At 41.5% G+C, this 25,522-nt stretch overlaps 1 long non-coding RNA gene across 3 annotated transcripts in view; it reads right to left on the bottom strand.

Moving 5' to 3' along the window:
- Window positions 1-25,522, bottom strand: part of LOC146788716 (uncharacterized) — a 255,871-nt gene that overhangs the window by 213,198 nt on the left and 17,151 nt on the right. The window contains exon 3 of one of the 3 annotated variants that reach the window (XR_014969970.1): window positions 18,250-20,031. The exons of the other annotated variants lie outside the window; for them this stretch is intronic. This is a non-coding gene — a long non-coding RNA (uncharacterized LOC146788716). Of the gene's footprint in view, window positions 1-18,249; window positions 20,032-25,522 lie in introns of those variants that run through there. 3 annotated transcript variants of the gene reach the window in all.

Genomic DNA, 25,522 nt, shown 5'->3' with positions numbered 1-25,522 from the left:
ATTTGGCCTAAAGGAAAGGTAACCAATTGTATTGTGGACTTATTTAATTCCTAATTAATCTTTCGGAAACCAAAATTTTAGAGAGAATTGGTAACATCTGTACAAATCAAATTTTGGAATTTTATTGGATTACCATTGGAAATTTAATCAAAAAAGAATGTAAAAATTACCATTTGGCCTAAAGGAAAGGTAACCAGATGTTTTTTGGAGTTATTTGAGATATATTATTTTTGTGATTATGCTTCTGTAACAAAATTGTCAGACGGTATTTTTTAGAAATAGTTATTGTTATTTGATGAAATTTTTTTTGAATATTTAGCATTTCTATAATGTTATGTTTAAGTGAGAAGAGATTCTGGGCTTTTTTAAAACAATCTTTGAGATTGTTATTTTTTTTTTGCCCGCTGTTAAGTGATGAATGCAATTGCTTTCACGATTAATAGTGAAATGCAATATATTCTGAAAACAGCCAAAAAATGGCAAAAAATTGTTTTTGGAAAATATGTAAATACGTGTACTGTACTATAAAATGTTTTATGAAATATTAATAATTCTTTTTTTTTCAGATTGAGAAAGAAAATTTTCGAAAAATAAAACCATTTTTCTAGCAATTTAAATAAAATTTAAATTGATATTTAATTTTTTGGGTGGGTCAGGTAAGTCAGAAATTTCATGGTCCTTTTTTTCCACTTCTCCTCAATCAGATTTTCACTTTTTCGTTATTAATCCCTCAAGGACTTTGTAATGTGGTAATTGTTTTTTAGTGTTTTTAAAAAAAAAAAAAAAAATACACTTACCGTATGCGTGCTGTAAAAAAAAAGAAAAAAAAGATTTTGGATTTTTTTTTAAAAAAGTTGAAAGGTAAGGTTGGCTCTTAAAAGAGCCGTTGTGTTCATACAGGGACAGAGGAAAGAAAGAATGGGAGTATTAGCTGGTAGGACAAATGTGCTGGTCTATTCTGTTGTTAATTAGGGGAACACTGGTCTCCCCACGAACAATTAGACCATGACAATTTGAGCACCGCATTGTAACCCTCGCAAATCGATGGTTAGTTTCCAGAGGACCAGAAAAAGGTGATTCTCCCCCCACAGATGAAAGGCTCAGCTGAGCTGCCGAAGATGGACTCGGCTGAGCTGCTGTGGATGTGCTCGGTCGACTTACTGAAGGGTTTGCTCCAGTATGTCGAGCATTTGTCCTAGGGTGTACATCCTCAAGGTGTCTTAACATAGTGTGATTCCCGAAGGAATACTTCTTGTTAGGATTACCTCTAGAAAGTACACGCTGGCAAAGCTTGCAAGTCACTAAAGGAGCATTTACCTTTTTCTGGCCATCAGGAAACGTAAAATACTCCCATATAAAAGAGCTCTTTTGTTTCCTCCTTCTCTGCCTGATGGTGGTGCTGCTAGCCTCACTCTCAGAAGAGGACTGCTGGTCTGCCATTGTATCCCAAAGACAACTCAGCTCCTTCTCCTAAGGGATCACAAGCAGAAATGAGGGGAATGGGTGTGGTGTAGGAGAGTTCTAGAACTGAAAGTAGTTTAAACCAATCAAAAGTGTTGTTTCTTGATCCCATGACCCACCGTGCGCATACGTTACGCTTACGGAGCGCTTACGGTAAAAGTACGCATGCGCGTATAAAAGACACGCGCACGCGTGCATGCGCATAACAGGCACGCCCCAACACTTCCGCGTAACGTGCGCGTGTAACGTATGCGCTTACGCGCCGCGTACGCAGTACGCACGTCTACGTAAAGTGCGTAACCATACGCAAAAAGCGTAGAAATATTACGTACATAAAGCAAAACGTGCGCTTACGGGAAGCTTACCGTACACGCACGGAAAAAAAAAATTGGAAAAAAAGAATCACTATTTTATACTAATATATCTTACTTGTTTGGTTAAAAAAAAAAAGGTGAAAAAAATATATATTGCAGAATTTTTAAAATTTTACCATAGTGTTTAAAGAGAATATAAAGTAAAAATAAAAAGATGAAAAAAACCTTGCAAAAAAAACAAAAAAAAACCACGTTAAATATAAGAATTAGCATTTAAAAAACCATACAAATTCACTGAAAAAACCATGGGTTTCACACACGTTATAGTTAGGAATTAGCATTTAAAAACCCATACAAATTCACTGAAAAAACCATGGGTTTCACACACGTTATAGTTAGGAATTAGCATTTAAAAAACCTTGCAAATTCTGTGAAAAAACCATAGGTTTCACAGACGTTATAGTTAGGTGGACATTTCACTTGTAAAAAAACATTGAAATTCCCCCGTTATAGTTAGTTAAGCTAACTATAACTCGCGCACCCGCAATCCACTGCTGATGACGTCACATATAACATCACTCATGAAATGGTCACTGACATCACTGATGACATCACTGATGACATCGCAAATGACATCACTGATGACATCACTGATGACATCATCCTTGTGAAAAAGTGGCAGACCTCCTCTTACCCTAATATAACCTTTGATACACACATTAAAAAATAGAGACTAAAAAATAAAAAATTAATGGAAATTCCAATACCAGTTTTAACAAACTCTTCTGTAATTCTAAGAACCACATACACATCTACTCATTTACCAACAGTCCTATACAGTCACTCATACATGTACTCACTCATATGTACTCATACACCTGTACATCCTATTACACAATGCCACTCAACCATAGAGTTACTCACACACATAGTCACTCATGCTAATAAAGAATCAAACATCCATTTACCTTCATATACAGTTATACACACACCACCACACTTACTTCTACGGAAACTTACACATACTTGGTCTTTTAAACAATCCCTTATAGAAACACATACTTATTGATACAGGAACTCTTCCAATTTCTCACTATCACATATACTCACTTATATACACCAATAGTCACCTATATTAGTTTTAAACATATGTGGTTACTCATAAAGACACTATTGAGACAGTCATTCACTCACTAACACACTCATACACACACTCATCCACCCATACAGTCCTGCACACATGCTGTCTTCAACACATACAGTGAGTCACTCATTCATGCACCTATGCACTACGTAATTTCTTCCTCCAAACCATGCAGACACTCAGACTGATACTCAAAAAACCAACTAATAACCTATATAGACACCCATGTAGCTACTCACCAACCCATGCAGCCACTTATACACAAAGTGAGAGACTGATACAGATATTTACATATTAAAACATTACTCACTAAGCCATGTATTCACTTTGATACACTTTATCAGTCAGTTACAAAATATATTTTTCAAAAAAAATCATCCATTTAGACACTTATATACCCATTTATTCTTACATCGACCTTGAGATATACATATATAAAACATATTTAATTTTCGAAAAAAACACACATTCACTGGATGATGTCATCAGTGATGTCATCAGTGATGTCAATTGAGATGTCATCAGTGATGTCATGAGTGATGTCAGTGACCATGTCATGAGTGATGTTATATGTGAAGTCATCAGCAGTGGATTGCGGGTGCGCAAGTTATAGTTAGCTTAACTAACTATAACGGGGGAATTTCAATGGTTTTTTACGAGTGAAATGTCCACCTAACTATAACGTCTGTGAAACCTATGGTTTTTTCACTGAATATACATATATATTAATTTGAACTTCATAGGCTTACGCAAGCTTTTGTAATCAACGAAGCACAGACCACCAGGTAATCCAGCAACTGCTTTATTCTTTCATCCCCACGACCTCTACAGCCATGACGCGTTTCAGCCTGGAAGGGCCTTGATCACATGACACCCTCTGTCAGGTGGTTGGTCTTTTTATACCATTTTTTTCTCTTTTTTTTTCCCTTCTTGTTTTTTTAAACTTTGATTTCAACAATGCTTTATCATGTGTTTTAAAGTGCAAGTGCCTAAATAGATATATAAATAAACAATGTATACAGGAAAAACATTTTGTGTCTAAACAAATGTTAAAACACATTAATAAATAATTAAAATGTTTGTAATTTGGGGAAATTGAATACATATTGCAACATTCTCAATAATGACATATTGATCAAATACCATCGTTATAAGTTGCAATCAAGATGTCCTATGCATAAATGCGATAAAAATAACTCAGCATCAATTGGTTGTTAGTGAAGTTTGATGGTAGTTTCAATACTGCCTTAAGAAAACTTCAAAACACCAGTTCAAACAGTTGTCTCTGTACGGTTGCGAATTACAATTATTCAAATGCAAGATGCTACATTTTGATTTACCAAAAAGGTTTCCTGTCATTTGTGTTTAAATAAAGTTCATGTGCCAATTACTCATTAAAAACACAGAGTCAAAGTATTCTAAAAGTGATATTGATAAAAATTTGTAAAAAACCTATAAAATCCCACCCTAAGTGTAAAATAGTACATTAATAAAATATTTGCGGTTTGGCGGCGGACATGTCTAATGGCTGTATAGCGTATAATAACTGTTCATATAGGTACAATACTTCTGGTATTCAATAAACATTTGTCAATAATTTAACATGACAAAAATATGTAGCCGTTATAAACATGTATAAAGCTCTTCAGTTGCATTAAGGCCTCCGGGATGTTTAGCATCTAAATTCAAAATGTATTTTGTTTCCATGAGTCTTAATGCTTTTTGTCTGTCACCCCCTCTCTTGTTAAACGGAATTGAATCAATTAAAAAGTAAGTGAGGCCAGATGGATCTGCATTGTGTACCTCATTAAAATGTCTGGCTACTGGATATCCCGGGTCCCTGTTCTTGATTGCTCTTATATGTTGCAGTATCCACTTATGTGCTTGTAGAATGGTACTGCCTATATATTTGAGACCACATGGCCATTCAAACACATATATCACATAGTCTGATTTGCAATTCAGGGCTTTGGTGATTGATTTTTCATCATCATTAAAAGGGGATGTGTAAGATGTCTGGTTTAAGCCATGTTTACATGCTTCATACACCTTGCATTTGGAAAAAAAACCTTCTTTGGGCTAGCCAAGTACTTTTACTGTTGCTAGCTGGATCATTTTGGACTAAAATGTCCTTCATAGATGAAGCCCTGCTGTATGTGATAGCTGGTTTTTTCGCCAAAGTCTGACCTATAATAGGGTCACTTAAAACGAGCGGCCAGTTTTTTATGATCAATTTTTTGATTTCTTTTTCATGTTTACTAAATTGGATAATGAATCTGAACGTGTCGTCTTGTTGAATTATCCTGTGCTTAGAGTTTGATTTGAGCAAAACTTCTCTAGACTTACTTCTGCTTTTGAAAATGGCTGTATCTAGACATTTAGTAGTGTAGCCCCTTTCTTGGAATCTTTTTTTGCTATTGTCTTGTTCCTTGATGAGGTCCTTGTCATTGCTGCAGATTCATCTCAATCTAAGCATCTCCCCATAAGGAATACTGTTGATGAGATGCCTAGGATGAGAGCTGCCTGCATGTAAGGTGGTGTTCCCTGCTGTCGGCTTTCTATGCAATCTGGTCTCAATTGTGCCATCTTGTATGTAAACTTCCACATCTAAAAAGTTTACGCTTGTATCACTGATGGATGCCGTGAATTCAAGGTTTAGCGAATTGTTGTTTAACTGGCTAAGGAACTCCTCTGCTTTTGTCTTTGACCCCTCACAGATTATTTAGAGGTCATCTATGTATCTCCACCAAACTTTGATGTTTTTAGTTACATACATCATATACTGATTGAGTAGGACCAGCTCTTCCCACCAACCCATGTGGAGACAGGCATAGCTGGGGGAAAAGCTGGCCCCCATTGCTACACCTCGCAATTGTTGGTAAAGGATATTTTGGAACAAGAAATAGTTGTTTTTTAGACAAAGTTCTGCCAAATTAACAATCATGGTGTTGTGTTGGCTATATTGGGGTCCTCTTTTAGCCAAATAAAATTCAATAGCCTTCAATCCATCTCTGTGATTAATTGACATGTACAGAGATGTCACATCTAGTGTCATCAATAGATTTTTGTCTTGCCATGAGCATTTCAGAAGTTTAGCCAAAAAATCACTGGTATCTTTAATGTATGATGATAGGCTCTGAACATGTTCTTGCAAAAAATAGTCTACATATTTTGAAGTATTTTCCAATAGACTATTGCGCGCTGAAATGATAGGCCTACCAGGTGGTTGTAGTGCGTTCTTATGGATTTTAGGAATGAAGTATAAAATCGGGACTACTGGGTGGTCATTTTTTAAAAATTTGATTTCGGCCGCCGTCAGGAGTCCCTTGTTTTTCCATCCTATCAGGTTGAACATGAATTCATTGGTTACATTTTGTAAGGTAGGATAGTCACTGTGGCGATAACACTTGTTGTCTTTAAGTTGTTTCATAGCTTCCGCAATGTAATCACTTTTCTTCCAAAGGACAACATTTCCATCTTTGTCTGCATTCCTTATGACAATGTCAGAGTTCATTTTCAATTTAGCCATTAAGGCATAAAATTGGATTTCCTGTTTGTTGGATTTTAATTTTTTGTTGTTTTGAATTTTGTAATTTAAGTCTTTCAAACCGTTGGTGACATTTTCATGAAAATTGTCTATTGCATCCTTAATCATTAACGGATGGAAAATAGAGCGTGGTTTAAAAGGAGTTTTGGGCTTGAGTTTAATGTTTCTGTCATCTCCTTCCTGGTTTATTGGCATGGTAGGACTAGAAATTGAAATTGCGTTTTCATCTAAAAGTTCTTCCCTCTCAGTTAGCAAACCTTTGTCAGATTGGGTAAGGGGATTGGAGGTTTTTCCTGCTTCGATATCAGATGGTTGAGTATCCATTGTATTGTAACTGGCCTTGTTTTCCTGCAATTTGGCTTGGTGAAAATGTTTTTTTAATTTCAACTTTCTGATGCTTTTGTATATATCGAGTCGCGTGGTGGCATAGTTGAAAGAACTAACAGGGCAGAAGGAGAGGCCCAATGAGAGAAGTTGTTGTTCTGCTTTATTTAATATAGTTTCTGTGAGATTGACCACTGAGGGGGTGGTTTCGCTGATGTTTTTGTCTAGCGTCGCCAGTTTTTCGTTTGTTGCCTCCTTTGTCTTGTCGTGCTGTTGATGTTTGATTTTGCTTGCCCGCCTTCTTTCGCGGCGTTTGATTATTCTTCTTATGTTTTGTTGTATTGTGGTCTTGGGCGCAGGGTTTGCCTGCGCTCTTCCACTAAAAAATCCACTTCATCTGCCAACGAGAGAGATGCTGGCATCTGCCACAGCAATTGATTGCGTGATTCAATCTCCGTCTCGCTTTCTGGCGCCGAACTGAGTTCAGAATTTGATGATATTCCCTCCACAATGGGTTCCGTGGTTGGAATTCTTTTATCAGTCTGGCCACCCTTGAATTTTGAGACTTTTAACGAATCATATTTTTTGGCAAAAAGTGAAGATTCTACCTCTCTCATAATCGGTGCGGTCTCTGTGAAATTTGTAAGCTTTCCTTTCCCTGATTATATCTTCCTCTCTTTTAAGGCGCTTTTTCATTTCGTCTTGTAGTTTGGTAATATCCTCAATTGAGCCCATGCCTTGTATTTCTGTATTCAAATTGTCAATTTATTCCAATAACTTGCCTCTGTCTTTTTCCGCGTATTTAACTAAGATAAGCATGAGTCGGCGTGAAGAATCAAGGTTGGCCTCAGCCCACTCTCTCATCATATCTCTATCTGGGTCCTCGTAGCTTGGTGCTAGTAAAATCCTCAAGCCTCGGGGTACCCTGCCGACGTCCACATACCGTTGAAGGGATTTGGCCTCCCACCACTTTTTTTGTTCGTTTTTCATTAATTTTTCTAACATTTTGAATTCGTCTTTTAAACTGATATTGCGAGGCCCCACCAGTGCATTATGGGTTGTTAAGTTCACTGTGGGTCATTTAGCATCATCAAACATATCGGCCGCCGCCACCTCCCGTTCTCGGAGCGTGTCAGCTGTCATGGTCGTTGTTTGGGAAAGCATATAGAGCGAGCCGGTTACCTGCCAATTGCGGGGAGCTTGAAATAGATCCTCTTATGCAACACAGGCGAAATTACCCCACTCCCGAAGTCCACTGTTTTGACATGCAGCACTTTGATCCGTTAAGCTGGTTCAGGGTTGCCGGTAGAGCTAACGCATAGATTGAACGCGTATCCGCCTATCTGGTACCGCTGTTCCCGCTTTCAGATAGCCTTCTGCTGACATATTCTTCGTGCTTCGGGGGGTGACGCAGCATCAATCCTACCGGATTCTTGGAAACCTTGCGAACAAGTACTGACTCTTTTGATGGCGACACCACATATGGCGGGGGGGTCTGTGTTAAGCCGGAACAGACAGAAACCGGCTTTCCTTATTCATTTGAACTTCGTAGGCTTATGCAAGCTTTTGCAATCAACGAAGCACAGACCACCAGGTAATCCAGCAACTTCTTTATTCTTTCATCCCCACGACCTCTACAGCCATGACGCGTTTCAGCCTGGAAGGGCCTTGATCACATGACAAGCTCTGTCAGGTGGTTGGTTTTTTTTATACCATTTTTTTTCCTTTTTTTCTTTTTTTTCCCTTCTTGTTTTTTTCAACTTTGATTTCAACCACGCTTTATCAAGTGTTTTAAAGTGCAAGTGCCTAAATAGATATATAAATAAACAATGCCTACAGGAAAAACATTTTGTGTCTAAACAAATGTTAAAACACATTAATAAATAATTAAAATGTTTGCAATTTGGGCAAATTGAATACATATTGCAACATTCTCAATAATGACATATTGATCAAATACCATTGTTATAAGTTGCAATCGAGATGTCCTATGCATGTATATATATATATATATATATTCACTGAAAAAACCATGGGTTTCACACACGTTATAGTTAGGAATTAGCATTTAAAAAACCTTAGAAATTCAGTGAAAAAACCATAGGTTTCACACATGTTATAGTTAGCTGGACATTTTACTCGTAAAAAACCAATGAAATTGCCCCGTTATAGTTAGTTCAGCTAACTATAACTCGCGCGCCCGCAATGCACTGCTGATGACGTCACATATTACATCACTCATGACATGGTCAGTGACATCACTCATGACATCACTGATGACATCTCAAATGACATCACTGATGACATCACTGATGACATCATCCTTGTGATAGAGTGGCAGACCTCCTCTCACCCTAATATAACCTTTGATACACACATTCAAAAATAGAGACTAAACTTTTCAAAACAATGGACATACCAATACCAGTTACAACAACCTCTTCAGTAATTCTAAGATCCACATACACATCCACTCATTCACCAACAGTCCTATACAGTCACTCATACATGTAATAACTCATCATATGTACTCATACACCTATACATCCTGTTACACAATGCCACTCATCCATAGAGTTACTCACACACATAGTCACTCATGCTAATAAAGAATCAAACATACATTTACTTGCATATACAGTTATACACACACCACCACACTTCTACGGAAACTTACACATACTTAGTCTTTTAATCAATCACTTATAGAAACACATACTTATTCATACAGGAACTCTTTCAATCTCTCACTCTCACATATACTCACTTATATACACCAATAGTCACATATACTAGTTTAAAACATATGTAGATACTCATAAAGACACTATTGAGACAGTCATTCACTGTCAGGTCTGGGGTAGGGAAGGTTAGGTTCCCAAAGCTGAGCATACTACCCAGGAGCCAGTTTATGCGCTTGGTGGGTAGGCGAAGAAGTGTTTCAGTCAGATCACTCTCCGCTTTCCTACGTTCCTTGAGAGTGTAGTTCTGTTTCCCCCTTTCCCCCCCAAGATGGCCGCTGGCAGGTTAGCAATTGGTTTCCCTGACTTGCGCTGGCAGCGGTACAGCTTTTCTGGTTGATGAGGCGCGCGCGCTTCCAGAGCGTGGCGCCCTTCAACCGTCGGAATTTCTGTGAAGGCGGCGTTCTCCTGAGCTCCGCGCTTCTCGTCGAAGAATTCCAGTCAAAGACACTCCCTGAAGATAGAGTAGTCTTTTCATGTTCCGTTACCTTTGTCCCGCATGCAATTCCGAGTCAGGGGATTTCCTAGTGGTGTATTCCAGCTCCTTGTAGAAGACAAGGCTTGCAGAGACTTCTGGAGATTGGCAAGCATTCCGAATTCAACGAAGACTTACAGCGCATCTACAGCGAGTAAGGTAGAGGCTGTCCTGTGAACTTGCAGAAGTAAAGTAAGTCCCATTTTCTTCTAATTTTCGTGGATTTGCCAGCGCTTCATGGAGGGTTACCAGTAACAGTTGTAAAGAGACTAAAGAACTCACAGACTTTAGCTTGAGAGAGAGAGAGAGAGAGAGCATCGTGAATAGAGAGAGAGAGTTCACAGAACTATATGATTTCGCTTCAATAGCAGTATCAGCCGCAAGTTCTGAAATTCAGCTACAAGTGAGAGAAGAAGACAGAAGAGTTTCTTTTTCTTGAGAAAGACTTTAATTTCAACCCAAGCAAACGCATTGGTATTTGTATATATATATATATATATAGAAATAGGCAGTAGACAACGAGCTCATCTGCACTCTCTGAATCCAATGAGACGGAGAGAAGTCAACCAAGTAAGAGAATATTCACAAACCTATGAAAGGACAAGACACTACTGAGGGGGCTAGACAGGTAACGGTAGACAAGGTGAAGGGTAGGGAGTGAGGGAAAAGGTAACAAGGTTTACATGTTCTTCATTTTTGCAGGAGTCATTACATGTCAACAGATCAACCCCTCAACTCCTTAAAAGGCAACAGCCCAATGAGTCAGAGAGCAGCTACCCACTGTGTCAGGACAGGTATAGTGTGTGAATAAGTACCATACCCCTTTTAGTGTAGTCAAGTGTAGGATTGTTTCTGAATAACTCTCATTGCAGGAATCGTGAGGAAGAAGTTTATGAATCCAGTCCAAGAAGAAGACGCAGTGTTGTCTCTCTTTTCTGTCCAATTCCCCTTTCCCCCGCTTTGCTGCTTGTGAGCCTGGCTCGCAGTAGCGGAGTGGTGGAGTGGAGATCAAGCATCTGCTCCTGTGGAATCGGCAAGATCTGCTAAGGTACCTGACATTCACTCACTAACACACCCATACACACACTCATCCACCCATGCAGTCCTGCACACATGCTCTGATCAACACATACAAACAGTGAGTCAATCATTCATGCACCTATGCACTACGTAATACCCCCCAGCGAACCATGCAGACACTCAGACTGATACTCAAAAAAGCAACTAATATCCTATATAGACACCCATGTAGCTACTCACCAACCCATGCAGCCACTTAAACACAAAGTGAGAGACTGATACAGATATTTATATATTTAAACATTACTCACTAAGCTATGTATTCACTATGATACACTTAATCAGTCAGTTACACAATCAATTTTTCAAAAAGAAATCATCCATTTAGACAGTAATATACCCATTTATTCTTCCATCGACCTTGAGATATACATATATAAAACATATTTAATTTTCAGAAAAACACACATTCACTGGATGGTGTCATCAGTGATGTCATTTGAGATGTCATCAGTGATGTCATGAGTGATGTCACTGACCATGTCATGAGTGATGTAATATGTGACGTCATCAGCAGTGCATTGCGGGCGCGCGAGTTATAGTTAGCTGAACTAACTATAACGGGGCAATTTCATTGGTTTTTTACGAGTAAAATGTCCAGCTAACTATAACATGTGTGAAACCTATGGTTTTTTCACTGAATTTCTAAGGTTTTTTAAATGCTAATTCCTAACTATAACGTGTGTGAAACCCATGGTTTTTTCAGTGAATTTGCAAGGTTTTTTAAATGCTAATTCCTAACTATAACCTGTGTGAAACCTATGGTTTTTTCAGTGAATTTGCAAGGTTTTTTAAATGCTAATCCCTAAATATTTCGTTTTTGAAACCTATGTTTTTTTCTGAGAATTTGTATGGTTTTTTATATGCTAAGTTATGTATTTTTAATGTAAGATATTTTTTTTATTTAAATAAAATTACTTTATATTCATTTATATATTATCTGTATTTTTTTATAAATTATTTTTTTAAATAATTCAATTTGGATATTTTTTTTTTATTATTTTTTTAATTATTTAATGTCCTCTTTTTTTTTTTTTTTTTTTTTTTTTTTTTTTTTTATTTATAAATTCTTGGGGTGCGCGCTCTGAGCGCGCACCTAGTACTATTTCGTATGTTTTTTATGAATTCCGGCGTACGTTATTTACGTACGCAAATATACTTATTGGTGCGCGCTGGGAGCGCGCACCCAGTACGTATGCGTACGTACGTACGCATGCGTCCTACGCCCTCGACGCGGTTTACTTCCGCATACGCTAAAATTACGCGCAATAACGGTCGCGTATACGCGTGTTAAACGTATGCGCGCTAGGTGCGCGTATATGACGTATGCACCTGCGCGTTTACGCGTTCGTGCATACGTCATCACGGGGTGCGCGCACGGAGCTTGCGCAGTGCGCGCACCTCGGGTTTATACATAATAAAACAACATTTCTTATTGGTTTTCATTACTTTCAGTTTCTAATTGTTTCAATACCACACCCAATCCCCTCATGGCAAGTCATGTGATCAAGAATCATCACTTATGATTGGTTTGAAGTACTTTCTGTTCCAGATTCTTCCCAAACCACACCTACTCCCCTCATTATTAGTTCTGATTCCTTTGGAGAAGGAGCTATTCTGTTGTTGAGAGACAATGGCTGAACAGCAACCTACTTCAGACAGTGAGCAGGACACTCTTGAGAGGCAGAGGAACAGGAAGCAGAAAGACAGCTTTGTATGGCAGTTTTTTACTTTTCCCAAGAATGAGAAAAAGGTAAATGCACCAAAAGTTACATGTGTACTTTGTAAAAAAGTCTTATCTCGTGGGAATCCTAACAAGAAATATTCTTTTAGCATTCACACTATGTTGAGACATGTTTACAAAATGCACCCAGTATCTTATCGTCGAGCTTCTGGAGAAAACCCTCCACCTGCTCAGCCGACGACATCAGCAGCAGCTCAGCCGAGCACATCTTCGGCAGCTCAGGGGAGCACTTCAGCTGCGATGGTGCCTTCACCTGTTTCTTTACCTCTTGTTGGTCCACCTTGTTTGGCGAGGTTGTCTACACGGTGCACTGATTGCGGTTCTCTTTTTTCTGTGGGGGAGACCAGTCTTGATCTCCTTCAGAGAAAATTTGATGCGCATTCATGCACTAGGCCATAGATGTTTTTTCTTTTTTTGCGTTTTTCTCTTCCTGTTTCCCTCCATTAACTCAAGGGCTCTTTTAAGAGCCACTTATAAACGTAACAAAACAAATTTTTTTTTTGAAAACATTTTTTGAAATTTTTTTGAGGTGCGCGCACCCTGCGCGCACCCAAGGTTTTTTTTTTTTTGAGAGACTCCCCCTTTTTCCTACTAATGCAACTGTGAAATCACCAGAGCAAAACGCAACAAATCTCTTCCTGTAATTCCTATTTGCACACAGAGTCATGTTTTCAAATTAGTCACAAAACGAAAAATCTTTGCCAATTTGAATGCACACTTACTGCTCTTTTTTGTTGGCAAGTGAAAATCACTTTTACAGACTGACACATTATGAATCCACTTTTCAGATTTTTTTAAATGCACATGTCCAGACTGCTTTTTCAGACCACAAACCATGTGTATGCTGGGTGACTGCCTACACTCCAGCAAAGGCAACCAGCCTTAGTGATGCTGAATGTATTTGCATTACAGACTGAAACCTCAAAACCCCACAGCACATTATCAGAGCCAGGACCTCTGTTCTCTACACCTCTCTCCACTCAGCAGAACCAGATAATGGCAATCTTTCCCTCTATTTTTCCACACATATACATGTTAATTTCAAATCTCACTGCTTCCCCCTTTTTTTCAAATGTAATCACACATTTCTATTGCTTGAAAACCAACCCTTTTCCAAAAGTACCCTTCCCCCTACTTCACTTCTGCCTAGTTCCCTTCCCCCAACTTGACTTCTGCCTGCTACCATAGCAACAGCTCATGGAACACTGCTGTGTGGAGTTAGGTCAGAAGTTCGCCACACAATGTTTCAATTCCACAGAGCAAGAGTGCTTGACTTTTCAAACCTTACAGCAAATCCATAGTACTGTTCTTTGGTAACACATTTTTCTGAACCAATACAAAACATGCTTCTATTATTTTACACATACAGCCTAGTTTTTAGTGTAGAATGGTATGAAACAGCCAATCAGTTCTTTTTTTTTTAATAAAAAATATGTATGCCTCCATTTCCAAACTGTCTTTCATTTCTTTTTACCATTCTACTGAATTACACCTCCTGAGTGCATCCAGATCTCCTTTGAAGATGTTCACAGTGTGGATTGTAGGACACAGCTATGTCTTCTGGAGTGAAAAATTTGCAGAGAAAAGAGGTATGGTGAGAGACCTTGCTTTGCCAAATGTAGACATCAAGTGGATTGGTCAGAGAGGGTTAAAGTGGCACCAATTAATGCCTTTGGTGAAAACCTTTCAACATCTCCCACAGCCTAACCTTATTATTGTGCACTGTGGTGGTAATGACCTAGGCACTTTAACTGGGGTAGGTTTGGAAATGCTTATTAAGGACACCTTTGTGCAATTGATGTCGCTTTTTCCACAAACTGCCTTTGTATATTCTAACATATGCCAAAGGCAAAAGTGGAACTGGTCCAACCAATTTTGTCCGCAGATTGACAAAGCAAGGAAGCACGTCAACAAATCTATTTCTGCTTTCCTCAGACTATGGTATGGGTTCCATTTACCACAACAACTTGCGTTACGACATGCAAGACATTTATAGAGGAGATGGTGTGCACTTCAATGATGAAGGGAACAGAGTCTTCCTCTTGAACCTCAGACTCTGCGTCGGTACTTACTTGTAGGTACCGAAAAACAAACAATAAACACAAGGGCTCTTTTTAGAGCCACCTTATATCTAAACACTTAAATGCAATTTTTTTTAAATTTCTTTTTTTTTTTTTTTTTCTCCGGGTGCGCGCAAGGTGCGCGCACTCGGTGATATTTTTTTACAAAATATTATTCTTTTTTTTTGCCCTACAAGGTCCTACTTTGACCCCCTTACAATGCCTACTGGGTCTATTTCTACCCACTCTGCCCCCTTTTCAAGTGCTCCCCCTTTGTTTATCACCCCCTCTTTATGCGATAGACAAAATGGCGGCCGCCGCTTCCTGACTTCCACCGATTCGAATGTTTACTAAGATCTAACAACCAATCAGAATTGCGCTCGCGCACGGCAAGGTGCGCGCACCCAGCGCGCACGCTGCGCGCTTACAGATATATATATTGATTCAAAGGCTATTTTCTCAGAATCTACTGAACAGATTTACACCAAACCTACAAAAGGCACTTCCTTGACCTAGGGACTACCTCTCTGCCAAATTTTGAGTAATTCTGTTCAGCCGTTCGGGCTGTAGCTCGTTCTAAAGGTCCTATGGAAAAATGCATGGGAAAAACGCGTTTTGGGACCCCCCTTTTATCTCAGCCCCCGCTTGACGGATCCCCCCGAGACTTTCAGGGTAGGAGCGGAGCGTAGCGCCGCACCTATTTTGAGAAATTCGCGAGGATTCGTCGACCGGCGCCAAAGTTATTCAAAATAGAATGTTGAGGTTTTCCTATGGAAACGTGGTCCTAACTATAACTACCAACTGGCGACCGCCAGTAGGTAATATATATATATATATATATATATATATATATATATATATATATATATATATATATATATATATATATTATCTACTGGCGGTCGCCAGTAGATAGTTATAGTTACGACCATAGGAAATCGGAAATTTCTATTTTGAATAACTTTGGCACCGGTTGACGAATCCTCGCGAAATTTTCAAAACTAATGGGGCGCTCCGCTCAGCTCCTACCCTGAAAGTCTCGGGGTGATTCGAATATATATATATTCACTTAAAAAACCATAGGTTTCACACATGTTATAGTTAGCTGGACATTTCACTCGTAAAAAACCAATGAAATTCCCCCGTTATAGTTAGTTCAGATAACTATAACTCGCGCGCCCGCAATCCACTGCTGATGACGTCACATATTACACCACTCATGACATGGTCAGTGGCATCACTCATGAGATCATCCTTGTGATAGAGTGGTGGACGCGCGAGTTATAGTTATCTGAACTAACTATAACGGGGAATTTCATTGTTTTTTTACGAGTGAAATGTCCAGCTAACTATAACATGTGTGAAACCTATGGTTTTTTAAGTGAATTTGTAAGGTTTTTTAAATGCTAATTCCTAACTATAACGTGTGTGAAACCTATGGTTTTATAAGTGAATTTGTACGGTTTTTTTAAATGCTAAGTTATGTATGTATTATTATATTTTTATATATTTATTTTACAATAAACTACCTATGTATATAGTTATAGATTGACTGTATCCTGTAATATGGAATGGCTCATTTAAAAAGTTTTTTTTAAAAAATGTTTTCCACTGTGCGTGCACCCCGCGTTTTTAAAAAAAAATTTGAATTATTTTTTCAGCCTCCGGGGTCCTTCAGGGACCCCCTGACAAAGGCTAGGGGGTCAGAAACTCTCTACCCTGCCCCCTTTTCACGTTCGCACCTTCCTTTTTCCCTGTCGCACACAAAACAAACAAAATGGCGGCCGACACTTCCTGATTTCGACCAATTCGAACGTTGACTGACATGTAACCACCAATCAGAATTACGCTCGCGCACGTCAGGGTGCGCGCACCGTACGCGCACGGTGCGCGCCTATAGATATTTATGTACATTTAACTGCAATTTTCTCAGGAACTACTGAACAGATTGACTCCATATATGCAAAAGGCAGATGCCTGACCTGAGGACTACCTCTCTGCCAAATTTCAAGTAATTCTGTTCAGCTGTTCGAGCTGTACCTTCGACTAAAGGTCCTATGGGAAAATTCATGGGGAAAACGCGCTTTGGGACCCCCTTTTTTCTCGGACCCGCTTGACGAATCACCCCGAGACTTTCAGGGTAGGAGCTGAGCGGAGCGCCCCATTAGTTTTGACCGCCAGTAGATTATATATATGTATATATATATAGCTCCAAAAAAACATTGCAAAACGCGAAAAGGGGGCAGGGTAGAAACACCCTGACCCCCTACGCCTGCTCAGGGGGTCCCCCAAGGCCAAAAAATAAAAATACAAATTTTAAAAAATCGCGGGATGCGCGTAGGGTCCGCGCATCCCGCCACGGAGCGTGTTTGCAAAGTGGTGAAGGTAGGGGGCGGGGCCTGAGGTGATACTGTGCAAACACGCCCTGTGGCGCGTTTTAAGTTGGGAAATTCATTCCTCTTCAATCCAGAGGTCACCTAGGGGACAACGGGTGAACGGAGTTATCCCTATTTGGCAGGGAGAAGGGTCTTGGTCTAGAAAGCATTCTTTTGTTTATTTGGTGTAAATCCGTTCAGTAGTTTTGGAGAAACATCAAAATTTACAGATATCGATATTTGGGAATTCTGCCATCTGATTGGCTGAGGCGTTACGAGCACGAGCTTGCTAGTTATTGGCTGCGAACGGTTGCAACTAGGAAGTGTTGGCAGCCATTTTGTGATTCTGTTGAAGCGAGTAAGGGAAAAAAGGGTGAAAAAAGTAGGAAAGAGGAGGGTAGGAGCGCTGTGAGCTCTGTGGGGTGGTTAGGGTGTGCTATACAGAGAGTGTGAAGCGAAGTATTCACCCCTACCGGTGTGAAAGTGCTGTTTTGCCCAGAGTGAGATGATGCTGAGGCGAGGTGCCGGTACACTCGGGGATGAAACAGTGCGCCTAAACCGTGAGTTGATTGCTGTAAACTGATGTGCTCTGGGCACTGTAGCATAGCTGTGCAAGTGTTAGTATGCTTTTAGACTATAGCGGGAGTGGGAAGCAAACTACTCACTCCCACCGGTCTGAAGACTCGGGGATCAAACCGTGAGCCTAAGCCGTGAGCTGATTGCTGTGGGCGTTGTAGGATACTGGCTGCTGTAGCATACCTGTGTAAGTAGTGTTAGTATGCGTTTATACTATACAGGGAGTGGGAAGCGAACTACTCACCCCTACCAGTGTGAAGACTCGAATGCAGTGTTTTAGCAAGCAGGAATAAAGAAATTATCGTGAAGAATATAATTCAGAATGTTGCAATGCCACAAAAGACAAATGGTGAAATCAGGTGTGTCTAAGAAAGTGGCTGTGTGTAATAAAGCGATGGAGTCTGCAAATTATATAAAAAGTGTCTTTATTTAAGTGCCATAAATGGACCCACTGGTGCAAGAGCTAATGCATCCAGCTGAGGCAAACTCCAACCGCTTCTGCTATATTCAAACCTAAGCTCCTGCATCAGTGAATTCCACATTACAATTTACAGTTCCATGTGACATAAACAATACCTATTAGACATAAATGACTCTAAATTCTATAATGAAAATAAAGGTAGGATACGATTACCACATGTATCCTTTAAGAAAGAAAAAAAAAAATATTCCAAAATGTAATCATCAAACTTCTTAGGTACCCTGGTACTCCTTTTTTGTAACACAAAATTTTCAACAGCAGAACAGTCAGCAATCGCTTCTACAGTAGATTCAATCTGGTGCGTGTCGGAATTGGTAATAGTTCTAGTCACATCGGTACTTTGAGGAGGAACACAAACATTTCGCTTCTCAGAAGCACATTCGGTACCATTCTCGTCAAACCATACATTATTGTCTTCAGCCCTTTCAAAAAAACATTCTTGTGCAAGAGCTAAGGCATCGAGCTGAGGCAAACTCCAACCGCTTCTGCTGTATTGAAACCCAAGATGCTGCATCAGTGAATTGCACATTACATGTTACAGTTCCATGTGACAAACAATAGCTTTTAGACATGAATGAGTAAATTCTATAATGAAAATAAAGGTAGGATACGATTGCCAGACTGTGCAAACTAGTTCCTAAACAATGTCGTGTTTTTTTATCTTGATCGCTAGATTGTGAGCAGAGGCTGAGGATGACCTAATTTGTGTGAAAGGGCTTCGTGGATAACAGGCAGGCAGAGAGACGTGTGCACAAAGAATAGACATGGTTTCAAAATGGATGTCGGGTTTAAGCTAATTTAGTAAGTAAATAGCGTATATGCATAGGCCATACATCACCTATCCCTGGTTAGGCTGGAGACTTAAGTGGCAATAATGAAAACAGAGTTCAAATGCCTGAGTATACTTAGAAAGTTATTATATGAAAATAGTTCAATTGAAGTGTATTAAAAATATGTATAGGAAAAAGTGAAAAAAAGTTGGAAAAAAAAAATCAATCCAAGGATAACGTGAATTTTTTACAAGTCTTGGAGATTGCAGTCCGGAAGTTCTTCAGCGGCTTGAGATGCGTAATGTTCCAAGATTGTTGCTGTCGTGTGAGAAAAGCGAAGCGATCCAATTCATATCCTCGAAGGGACAGTAATGTTCCTCGAATGTTGGAGCAGCAATTTGAATTGGCAGGCAATTTGCGATGTTGTCAAAGGTTGCACGTTGCAGGGGATCTTTCGCGGCTGCACAGAAATCCCATTTTGCCAGGATACCTTTTTGCGTTGCATCCGCCATTGCTCCACTGCCCGAACAATCAAGTTCATGGTTTTCAAGATACTCCATTACCTGCTGAATATCGGGAGCGATTGTTGGGATGTTGGCAAGGCATAGATTCATTCGCCAGTCGAATGGGCAAGTTTTATAATAAAAAGATGGTTGCAAGCAGATTGCATATGTGTAAATAAATGTCATGTTGTAGCTGACTCCGATGATAGATAGAGGCAGGCAGCCAAAAAGTTGTTCCCTTTTTTCACGGTATTGATGTAGCTTCGCGTATTCTGTCGGACATGATTGTTACCACAGGGAGCGCAGCCTTTTTTTACAAGCAAAAATAGTAGTGGGATGGCCGCAAACAGAGCGAGAATTATGGGCACTGTTCCTGTTATTCCAGAAATGGTCGAATTAATGAAGTCTGATATTATACCAAAAAGAGTTTGAAAGCCTGTGAAAAGACCGGAGGAGACAGTGTTAAAAAAAATATGACAGATCTTGAGTGTCAGATGTGTTGAAAATTGTGTAACAATTCACAAAGTGTAATGGGAGGTTCGTATTTAAAAGGGACTGTATTTTACTTGAAGTTCGTGCTATCTGCAGTTGATAAATTTCTTTTGCAGAAGTGAGTGAGGGTTTAATGAAATCTGTTTTCAAAGTAGGTATTGAAGGTCAAGTTGAACTGTCGGAGTTACTTTGTGTGGGTGGGAATAGACATTGCCACAGGAAGTTACTCTGTTTGAAACAGTAAGGACATACGGTATGCCAGCTCACATTCCGTAGCAGTCCATGTTATTAAGAACCAGATAACTGCTGTTAGAAATCTGTGTGAATGTTGGTATGATTGTGGGAGTTGGCGTGCTTTTAAGAAAGCACGCAAGATTGGGGGCTGTAAGCTTAGAAGCGTCGTGCAGTTGGACATTCTTGCATAGTAATGAATGACTGCCATTGTGGTCGCACTTTTCACCTGTGAGAAAAACTTCTGTATCCTCTTTAAGATAGCGATATGTAAGTGGGAGAAACCACTGCTCGTGAATAAAAGCGCTACCTTATATGATCACATACAACATGACAAACAGCATGTACACCTAGCAGACACAACAACACTACGTACTGTGGAAACCGTGACTAGCCATGTACATAAACCAAACATGGCATTGTACCTCTGCCACACAATGCAGAATGCGGGGAGAGATGGGAGCAAAGTATGTGCGAACGTGGCAAGTGATTCTCGATTATAAAAGTATACAATGGAAAGTGTTGAGGGATGTGTCGGAGAGACTTGAGTATGCAGAGCACAGATATGTACATGTCAACATACACTGATGGTCTATTGAGTGAAGTGGACAGTGGACACAACTATGATAGTACAGTCAGTAGGGAAGATTACGAAAACATAGCGCACACGTGCCCCCTCCCAAATCTTTAGCGTAGTGGACTGGCTCGGCATACGCAAGGCTAGCGTAGGGGTATGAATAAAAGGCACATTTCTCTGGGTGTGGTTCTCTTCCGGAATGGCGAACATGTCTGCCAGGTCTGCACAGCTTACACTGCCACGAGGCTGACGCCGTGAGCGAAGGTGGGTGTGTGAATGATGCTCTCAGCCTGCTGGTACCCAGAAACTGTCCTGGCCGCTGCGACGCACATATGCCCCACAGTTCACCTTTCGACACCATCGTATGCGAGCTGGAAAGGTTTCTGAGATCAACGCTAGCTACCACGACACAGGCACACAGCGCCCAGCCTGAGGCCCAGCACCGTGGAGTGCTCTGTATACTACTAACACAGTAGTCCAACAGGTACCAACAGTGGAACGGTGTCTTGATCCTACAATGGATGATGTTAGAACTGCATCTGAGAGTGGAGATGAAGGTACTCCTTCGACCAGGTGCAACCAACTCTAGGTCCCAACAGTGGAACGGTGTCTTGATCCCACAATGGACGATGTCCGATATTACCTGCTGCTTGGTTTTCACAGAACTCCCTCCGTTGAGGTGCATCACACTCTGTGCTTCCGTAGCTAACTGCTGCACATGATTATTGGGCTTGGTTGACTGTAGTCACTGGACTACACCGCGGTACAGCAGGTCCGAACAGTGAAACGGGGTCTTGATTCTATGATTGAGGATGTCAGAAGATAAAGTCTGATGATTTGTGTGTACCCCCTCCGATCAGGTGCAACCAACTCCGTGCTTCCGAATCCAACGGCACGTGGCTGTGAGGCGTTAATTACCACTGCCTCTGGCCTACACTGCGGTCAACAGGGCTCACAATTCAGATCGAGTGGTGAGCCTCCAGTAAGCACCACGGAGCTGCGTTGCAGAGTGTTGTTAACAGGGGCGTGGCCTCTAAACACTTCTCTGCAACGCAGCTCTCTGGCGCATAGTGGAGGTACCTGGTGGGCTAGTTGGCCCACAGGGACCCTCAGGATTGAGGAGGAATAAATTCTCCAACTTAAAACGCGCCACAGGGCGTGTTTGCAGACATGTCACCTCAGGCCAAGCCCCCTTCCTTCACCACTGTGCAAACGCACCCCATGGCGAGTTGTAAGTTGGGGAATTAATTCTCTTTCAATACTGAGGGTCCCTGAGGGCCAACTAGCCCAAGAGGTATCTCCACTATGCGCCAGGTGCTGCGTTGCAGACAGGTGTTCAGAGGCCACGCCCCTTTTTACACCTCTCTGCAATGCAGCTCTGTGGCGCTTACTGGAGGTACCTAGTGGGCTAGTTTGACCCTAGGGACCTTTAGGATTCAAGGGGACTTAATCTCTCAACTTAGAACGGCCACATTTACATAGTGGTGAAGGGAGGGGAAGGGGCCTGAGGTGACGTGTGCAAACACGCCCTGTGGCACGTTTTAAGTTGGGGAAATAATTCCCCTCAATCCTGAGGGACCCTGGGGCCAACTAGCCCACCAGGTGCTTCCAGTAAGCGTCACTGCGCTGCGTTGCAGAGAGGTGCCCCTTTTTACACCTCTCTGCAATGGCGCTTACTGGACGTACCTAGTGGGCTAATTTGCCCCTAGGGACCCTCAGGATTCAAGGGGACTTAATCTCCCAACTTAAAATGACCACAGGGCGTGTTTACACAGTGGTGAAGGGAGGGGACGGGGCCTGAGGTGACGTGTGCAAACACCCTTTAGCGCATTTTAAGATGGGGAAATAATTTGCCTTCAATCCGGAGGGCCCCTGGGGGCCAACTAGTCCACCAGGTGCTTCCAGTAAGCACCACTGCGCTGCATTGCAGAGAGGTGGCCCAGGCAGTGCCCCTTTTTTACACCTCTCTGCAACGCAGCTCTGTGGCGCATACTGTAGGTATCTAGTAGGCTACTTAGACCCTAGGTACACTCAGGATTCAAGGGGACTTAATCTCCCACATTAAATCGGACACAGGGCGCTTTCACACAGTGGTGAAGGGAGGGGATGGTGCCTGAGGTGATGTGTGAAAACACGCCCTGTGGCGCGTTTTAAGTTGGGAAAATAATGCCCCTTCAATCCTAAGAGCCCCAGGGGGCCAACTAGCCCACCAGGTGCTCCCAGTAAGCGCCACTGCGCTGTGCTTCAGAGTGGTGGCCCAGGCCGCACCCCTTTTTACACCTCTCTGCAACTCAGCTCTGTGGCACTTACTGGAGGTACCTAGTGGGCTACTTGGACCCTAGGGACACTCAGAATTCAAGGGGACTTTATCCCCCAAATTAAAACGGCCACAGGGCGTGTTTGCACACATCAGCTTAGCCCCCCCTCCCTTCACCAGAGTGCAAACACTCCCTGTGGCGTGTTTTAAGAAGTCGTTTTAATCCCCCTGCCCTATTATGTACTAGGGGCTTACAGAGGAGGTCATTCTTATCACAGGGGTACCCCAACGCATAGTGTTCCCTAGTGTATGTAGGTGTTTTCACTGTATACGAAGTGTCTTTTAGCATAGCACTGGCTCTAGGACTCACTCCCCTTGCCCTCCTCCAGTGACCCATTCAGCACCATGTACTAATCCATTCACTGCGCCAAAACCCAACCACTTATAAATTCACCCAGGCACTCTCCTTGCAGTACTCTAATCATTCAGTCAGTACCCAAGTACTCATGCAGTGAGCCAGGCCTTAGCACATGGACTGCTTCAAACGCCTATCCACTGAATGCTGCTAAATATTTGGACCTGGAAATGGGCCAGGAATTGGTCCTGCCAGGATTCGAAATTGAGTTATTTAATGTCACATCAGATATCAGCAGCAAACATTTAATTCATTGACCCATTGCTCTGGCAAATGATGATGTATGCCATTCGCCATATATTTATGTAAAATAACACGCACATCTGGTATTTATGCTGGGCTGTTTCTTAAAATCCGTTCAAGACAGCTGCTCTCCTCGTTTGCCTTTCCTGCTTCAAAGAACCGAGTTGAATCATGAAGGCAATTCTTTTGATGCTAGTTCTCATAGTTTAAGGTTCCCAGAAGCAGTCGCCCCCCCCCCCCCCATTGTCGTATTGCCCTTCCATCGAGGCTCACTGACAGAATTCCAGGCGAACATCAGCCAGGCTTGGCTTCGGTCGGTTTGTGTCTGATGCTTACAGTCAATGATGGACACCTGTGAATCACTGAAGTGGTGAGGTGTGGCCACACTTGCACATGAGGGACCCCATTGGAGTTTCAAGTCAGAAACCCTTCACATGTTGTGTGCAGCCTCTGCAGTGACAGACGGGATCTGTTGGACTCAACATGTATTGACACTCTGGAGCCCACCCCCAAAGGTAGACCCTTCAAACCCTGGACTGAACCACTAGTACTAGCTTGTAAATCTGTGTTTAGTGTGCACGCCCTGGCTTACGGTGGACATGCGATCTATGGGCATTAGTTTACCCCTCAACACACAGGCCACTCAACTGATTCAGGGCATCTGGTATTGATTGGCTGGTGGTTCAGTGGAGAAGCGGAAAGTTCTCAGACGGTGTTTGAACCAACAGCTCTGGAAGAAAGCGGCTGTTTTATCTGATAGAAACGTTTTGCTCTTGTCACCAGAAGAAAACACTTCTCTGGAAAAGACATCGGAAAGAAAAAACTATTTCTACAATATTAGACGGGTCAGCTAGAAATGCAACCCCAAACTCAAGAAATGTAGAGATTTAATCTAAGACCAGTGAATAGGAATATTGTCTAGACAAGTGTGAAGCAGGACTTTCCCAGAACAACCGCTGTTGGTAAAGGGGCAGAATGTGTGTCACTGGACAAGTTGAGGACTCCTCATTCAACCTGGGGGTCACTACCCCTACCCTAGATGGCTACCAGCAGAAATGTCTAGTCCTGCATATAGTGAGAGAGAACCGGAATGCCCTGCATGAGCAACGTCAGCAATTTGACCTTTGACGTTAATGGGAGGGGCGAACTTCCCATCCATCATATACCGTTCTTGGAACCCCTTGCATAATGTACCAAGAAATGGGGGGTTCTTTTTCCGTTGGTGTCACCCCTCATTACAATACTTGATCACACGCTGCGCTCAATCCCCCAGGATAAGTAGGCGAGCAGGTTTCTTCCTTGGCGCTCTCATCCAGCTCTAGAGACACTGCAAAGCATTATTCACCGTCCAGACTCGCCACAAGAAAAGGATGTACTCAGTGGTAAACCTTCATCCCAGCAGGTTCACACATATCCTTGCATTCCTGGTAGTATGTTTGCTCCTTGCTAGCCCATTAAGAATGATGACCACTGGACGGTGATAAGCGTGGATATCCCATACAAGTGGGCAGAATGTACCTGCTGCCCACAGACACTTCCAGTAATTCTCCCTCATTCACTGAATATCGTTTCTCGGTTTCCCTCTGGACCCAGGATGCGAAACTCAGAGTAAACTTTTCCTTGCTCTTTGTTTGGTCTGGAATTCTCACAAACGTTTGCCGCTGTCTTCGATGGTAATGAGAGATTTTAGACTTTCAGTGAAAGTTTGCACA

The sequence above is a fragment of the Triturus cristatus genome, chromosome 10 (genome assembly GCF_964204655.1).
Source record: "Triturus cristatus chromosome 10, aTriCri1.1, whole genome shotgun sequence".
In the NCBI taxonomy this organism is placed as follows: Eukaryota; Metazoa; Chordata; class Amphibia; order Caudata; family Salamandridae; genus Triturus; species Triturus cristatus.
The sequence above is the reverse complement of the archived record's forward strand: the minus strand, read 5'-3'. Positions and strand labels throughout refer to the sequence as shown.